Source organism: Hemitrygon akajei, chromosome 29, assembly GCF_048418815.1.
Source record: "Hemitrygon akajei chromosome 29, sHemAka1.3, whole genome shotgun sequence".
NCBI lineage: Eukaryota > Metazoa > Chordata > Chondrichthyes > Myliobatiformes > Dasyatidae > Hemitrygon > Hemitrygon akajei.
The window spans coordinates 33,188,300-33,194,299 of NC_133152.1; the positions used below are offsets into that span (position 1 = coordinate 33,188,300).

The 6,000-nt window shown below is 39.2% G+C and overlaps 1 protein-coding gene across 1 annotated transcript in view; it reads right to left on the reverse strand.

Annotated features, from left to right (window-relative positions):
* mmel1 (membrane metallo-endopeptidase-like 1) overlaps nt 1-1,526 on the reverse strand; it is a 131,332-nt gene extending 129,806 nt beyond the window's left edge. The window contains exon 1 of the mRNA XM_073032139.1: nt 1,351-1,526. The gene's annotated coding sequence lies outside the window, so the exon portion shown is untranslated. The remainder of the gene's footprint in view (nt 1-1,350) is intronic.
* Nucleotides 1,527-6,000: the final 4,474 nt, after the last annotated feature.

Here is a 6,000-nt window from a genome sequence, read left to right on the forward strand (position 1 = left end):
TTAGACCATAAAATATAGGAGCAGAATTATGCCATTTGGCCCATTGAGTCTGCTCCACCATTTCATTATGGCTTATTTTTTCCCTCTCAGCCCCAATCTCCTGCCTTCTTCCCATATCCCTTCATGCCCTGAATAATCAAGCATCTATCAACCTCTGCTTTAAATATACCCAATGATTTGGTCTCCACAACTGCACGTGGCAACAAATTCCACAGATTCACCACTCTCTGGCTAAAGAAATTGCTTCTCATTACCATTCTAAAATAGTGTTCCTCTATTCTGAGACTGTGTCCTCTGGTGTTAGGCTCTCCCACCATAGGATTCATCCTGGACTTTTGATAGGGCTACACCAATGACAGATTGAATTTTATACTTTGTCTGGGACTTGAACCAACAATTTTTTGACTCAAAGTGCTACAACTGCTCAGATCATGAAAGCTGCTGTTGGAGAGCCAAGTTTAATCATGACTGGGGTGCTATTCGCTTGGAGCATACACGTTTTCATCAGGTGCTCTGCTGTCTTTCCACATTCCCAAAGTTGTGTTGCTAGTGTAACTGGCTACTGTAAATGACCCTTTCTTGCAGGTTATCACCAAAAAGAATCAAGAGATAGTTGAATAGAGAGAACCAATTATAGGGATACAGAGAAATAAGGAGGGAGAATGGGCCAAATGGTCTCCTCTTTTGTTGTTTTATTGAAAACTTTTTTCTTGACATCGATGTTCTTGCAGTAACCGCAGCTGTGTGGACTAAATGCTTTACACCAAAAATAAGCCATTGCCTAAGGATATTTCCCCTCTGTTTGTTGAACCCTATATGAACAGAACATTTTTAGCCCCTGTACAGAGTTAAACTGACAGCATATTTCCAAAGATGAGAACCAACCCAACTAAAAGATATTGAATTATACAATTTAATGGACCATCTTAAGTCACATCATTCATGCTAAATATAGTTCTGCTTGCTATAATATACTTTAGCTTATTAATGCACCTGTCAGAGAAACTGTGCTGCACAATGAGCGGAGCCATCAAAAGCTGTATTTTTACTACTGTACATTTCAAACATATTTTCGTCTAGTTTCATTGTGGATGAAAATTTTCATGATTAAATACCTCTCTGGAGTCACTAATATACAGTAATAGCAATATTTTTTCTACACAGTTTGCAACAATTCATTTTTTAACTTGTGCAATATTGTAAAAAATTTAACACGCATACTGTTTAATGCAATGTGCAAAACAAGGCATAAAGAGATCTACATTTCTGCAGCAGTGGATTAGAAAAAAAGGAAAAATGGGATGGGGGAGGAAGATAAAAACTACAATAGAAAAAAATATCTGTACTCACATGGACTGCCTTTGTGTTTGTTGCCTGTAGAAGGGATCTGCAGATAGGGATGGAGATATGTTCCAACGCAATGCTCTCCGAGTGTTCAATTCATCTGTCCAGTACTCTTTGATGTTGTTCACAAATGGTGATGAATTAGGCAGAAGCCTTGAAATGTAAATTTCCCTAACAACCTTGCCTGAACAAGTTATACTGAGGGAGAGGGAATTTGCTACTCAGTTCAGGTGGCTCAAAATGCGGAGTGAACTCCGGGTGTAATGACTGTGGGCTCAGCTGATGGGTTGAAATGATACACACATATGGTAATGAGTACAGTGGCTTTGTGTCTGTCACACTTGCCTGCACATATTTAGAGCCTTATTATTAAAGTGCCAAACACATTTACTAATATAAAACAACATTATGTTGTGAATTGTTTGGAGTTTTTAATGTTGTTTATTTCAATATTAGCTCAATTTTAACTCCTGAAGTGGCTGATTCAGACCGTAATTTTATTTAACAAGACTAAGTAATCCTTATCAGTGGTCATTATCGAGGGGCGATGTTGAAGAATGAGATTTAGCTGATTATTTGACTGTACTTGACTACAGTCAAGCCCAATTCTATTTCTACTCAATATTAGCATACTAATATAGGGTGGTGGGGTGGAGATATGCTTCTACCAAAGGAGGTGTAAGGCACTCCTTCCCTGTTAGTTTGTAGGTCTCCCTTGGGCAAGGTGTAGCATCTGCTTAACCCCCTCTTCACCCTGATCAGGGTCACATGAAGCCACGGGAGCAGGTGGAGGATGGTTTTATGAGCAGCTGGTGCATATCACAAGTCCTGATTATGAGACCACCGACACCAGACAATCTCTGAAGAGTGTTGATAATGGCTAGGGTCATCCGTTTTGTAACGACACTGCCCAGAAGGCAATGGCAAACCTCTTCTGTAGAAATACTTTCCAAGAACAATCGTGGTCAAGAGACCATGATCGCCAACATCATACGACACAGCAGATGATGATGGAGGTAATATCCATTCATTCCAAGAGTTGTGGATAGTGGTCAGCAGTTAGAGTTCTGGTTCATTTCTAGTTTATCTACTTGTTTCACATCCCCTGTGTCATGAGTACTATAACTTTGTTGTACAGCTAAATAGATACTTTGGAAGTTGAGTGTTTCATCTCTACATTGCAATATTAATACAGATGCATAATTTTCATTGCAAGAAAAGCAAACTAATTAAAGCCGAGGATATGGTGTTTTACACAATGGATGTTGAAGCAGACAAGGCTAAGATAGTGTCCTAGGAAGTTTCAGGAAAAGAAAAGGTAAATGAACACCCAGATCAACTATAGACTCAGTGGCCCTTTACACCTGTACACCTACTTGTTAATGTTATTATCTAATTAATCTGGCAGCAACTCAATGCATATAAGTATGTAGGTATGGTAAAAAGATTCAGTTGGTTTCAGACTAAACATCAGAATGGGGAAGAAATGTGATCTAAGTGACTTTGACTGTGGAATGATTGTACTGGACAACAAACTTTTGGGAAGTGTTGCTTCTTTGGAAATTTATTTTGTTTAAGATAAAACTACATTTATCTGAACACAAATATAATTTCAGACTACTTGTATCACAGGAATTTGGAGAAACAAGAAATTAACTTTTATTGAATATAATGCGTTTAATTGTGTGATGGTGATGCTTTGTAATAGTTCAACTAAGCCAAAAATGTTTTGTTGATGATTTCCATTTGTACACTATGTCTGAGGCTTCTCACTTGTGTCCAACAATAATTGCCAGCATTGATGGACTCCAGTTGCTCTGATACAATTTCTCCATGACTGCAATGTCCTGGTGAAATCTTTCACCATGCTCATCACTGAAGGTGCCAGATTTGCATGAAAGGCGGCTAAATGGGAATGCAGAAAATGAATCTTGAGTGACATGTTACACTTCATGGTTTTCTATACTTGCTGCATGTTGTCAACCAGCTGCACAGTTTGGTGTTCTGTAGTTGCCAAGAAGGTTTTCAACAACATCCTTGAATGCCTTCCATGTGATTTTCTCTGGTTTCATTAGCCATTCTTTGATTTGCCTGTCACTGATAACTGTTTGATTTGTGGACCAACAAAAACATCTTCTTTAACCTTGGCATCAGTTATTTTGACTTGAATCATGAATTGAAAGAACAAATATAGGTCATTTCAACAAAATGGTGCATGATAGGGAAATTTCACTGTGATTTTCACGATCAGTAGCCCAAAATCCAAAAGATACATGCAAAAATATTTGGAAAGTAAAATCTTTGTTGTCCAGTGTAATTGGTGCCAGACCGTGTAGTTTGAGCATATCAGAAACTGATCTCCTTCGATTTTCACACACAACAGTTGCGAATAAAAACATGTGGGCAGAAAAACTTTGTTAATGAAGAGGTCAGAGGAGAACCAGATTGGTTCAGGTTAACAGGAAGCTGCCAATAACTCAAGTAACCATGTTACAACAGTGGTGTGCAGAAGAACATCTCTGAAAGCACAACATATCAAACCTTGAAGTGGATGGGCTACAGCAGCAGAAGACCACACCAGGTTCTACTCCTGTACCTAATAAAGTGGCAACTGAGTGCATGTTTACTTACAACTGTTTGCTTTGCACGAAATGTCCTTGCCCTTCTGCAGCTTTTGATACTATTGAAGCCATCCACTTAAGTGGTATGACTTGGCCCACATCATAAATAATTAAAAAAAAAGAAAATATTATCTGAAATCACACAAAAACATTTGTGCCCAAGTAAAGCAAAGTATTTTAAAAATTAACGTTTTCTAAATTATTGCTCTTCATTCATAGAAAATGATTAAGCTTTGATTGTGCCACACACCTGTCTGGACAAGTTTGAAATGAAGAAGCAATTTACTCAGTCTCTACTGATGAATGTTCATGATCTTTCAGTGCGTCCAAGCCCATTGTCTTTTACTCCTGCCGCAAGCTGTTCCCTTCTGTCTGACTTCATTCTTTCCCTGGAACTGAATCAGGGTGTTCGCATTCTCAGAGCCATATATAACCCCAAACATAAATGATGGTTCACATATCCATTACATAAGCATGAATAATTTCAATCTCGATCTCTCTTATCTCAGAGTATGTACCTTTGTCAACTGCTATTTTGCTGTTGCTGATTGATCCGTTGCTCTTGTTGCTTGTGTTGGTCTGCTGAACATTATGGGCATGCTATGCTGGCGCTGGAATGTGTCGTGACACTTGTGGGCTGTCTCCAGCACATTCTTGGTGTGTGTTGGCTGTTCACATAAATGATGCTTTTTGCTATATGTTTCAATATACATGTAATAATTAAATAAATTGATTAATTCATTTTCCCTTCTCCAATGGATTACTCTCTGTGCCTCTTTCTTTTTTTCCCCCAAATGCTCTTAAAAACCACCTTCTTAATTTATCCCACTATCTTTGTACATGGCCCAAAGTTTATTTATTTAAAGATACAGTGCAAACAGGCCCTTCTGGCCCTTCAATCTGCATTGCCCAGCAGCCCAAGTCTAATCAGTGGATAATGACCAAGTTAACCTACTAACTGGACTGTGGGAGGAAACTGGAGCACTCAGCGGAAACTCATGCACACACAAGAAGGAACGTGCAAGCCTACTTACAGAAATGAATGCTGAACTCCAGCACCGAAGCTGTAAAGGCATTGCGCAGCTACGCTACCGAGTTGCCCCAAGTTAAACCAGTGAAATACCTCAGTAAAGGTGCAATAGTCAAAGAAAAGTACAGCACAGAGGTAATTCAGCCCATCTTGTCCATGCTGAACCATTTAAACTGCCTACTCTCATCAACCTACATGGAGACCATAGCCTTCCATACCCCGACCATACATATACTTATCTAAACTTCTCTTGAAAATTGAAATCAAGCTTGCAGGTACCACTTGTGCTGGTAGCTCATTCCACTTTCACACTCCTGAGTGAAGAAGTTTCCCCCTCATATTCCTCTTAAACTTCGCACCTTTCACCCTTACCCCATGACCACTGATAAGAGTCCCAACTTCAGTAGAAAAAGCCTGCTTGTATTTATCCTATCTATACCCCTCAATTTTGTATACCTCTATCAAATCTCCTCTCAGTCTTCTATGTTCTAAGGAATAAAGTCTCAACCTATTCAATCTTTACTTATAAAAGAGATCCTCTGGACCCAGCAACATCCTCGTAAATTTTCTCTGTACTCTTTCAACCTTATTCATATCTTTACTGTAGGTAGGTGAACAAAACTGCACACAATACTCCAAATTAGGCTTCACTAATGTCTTATACAACTTCAACAAAACATCCCATTTCCTGTACTCTTAGTTTGATTTATGAAGGCCAATGTGCCAAAAGTCTTCTTTACGACCCTATTCATCTGTGATGCCACTTTCAATCAATTATGGACATGTATTCCCAGATCCTTTTGTTCTACCACATTCCCCAGTGTCCTACCATTCACTGTGCAAGACCTACCTTGGCTGGTCCTACTGAAGAGCAACACCTTGTACTTGTCTGCATTAAATTCCATCTGCCATTTTTCAGCCTATTTTTCTAGCTGGACCAGATCCTGCTGCAAGCCACGATAGCTTTCCTTGCTGTCCACTACACCCCCAATCTTGGTGTCATCC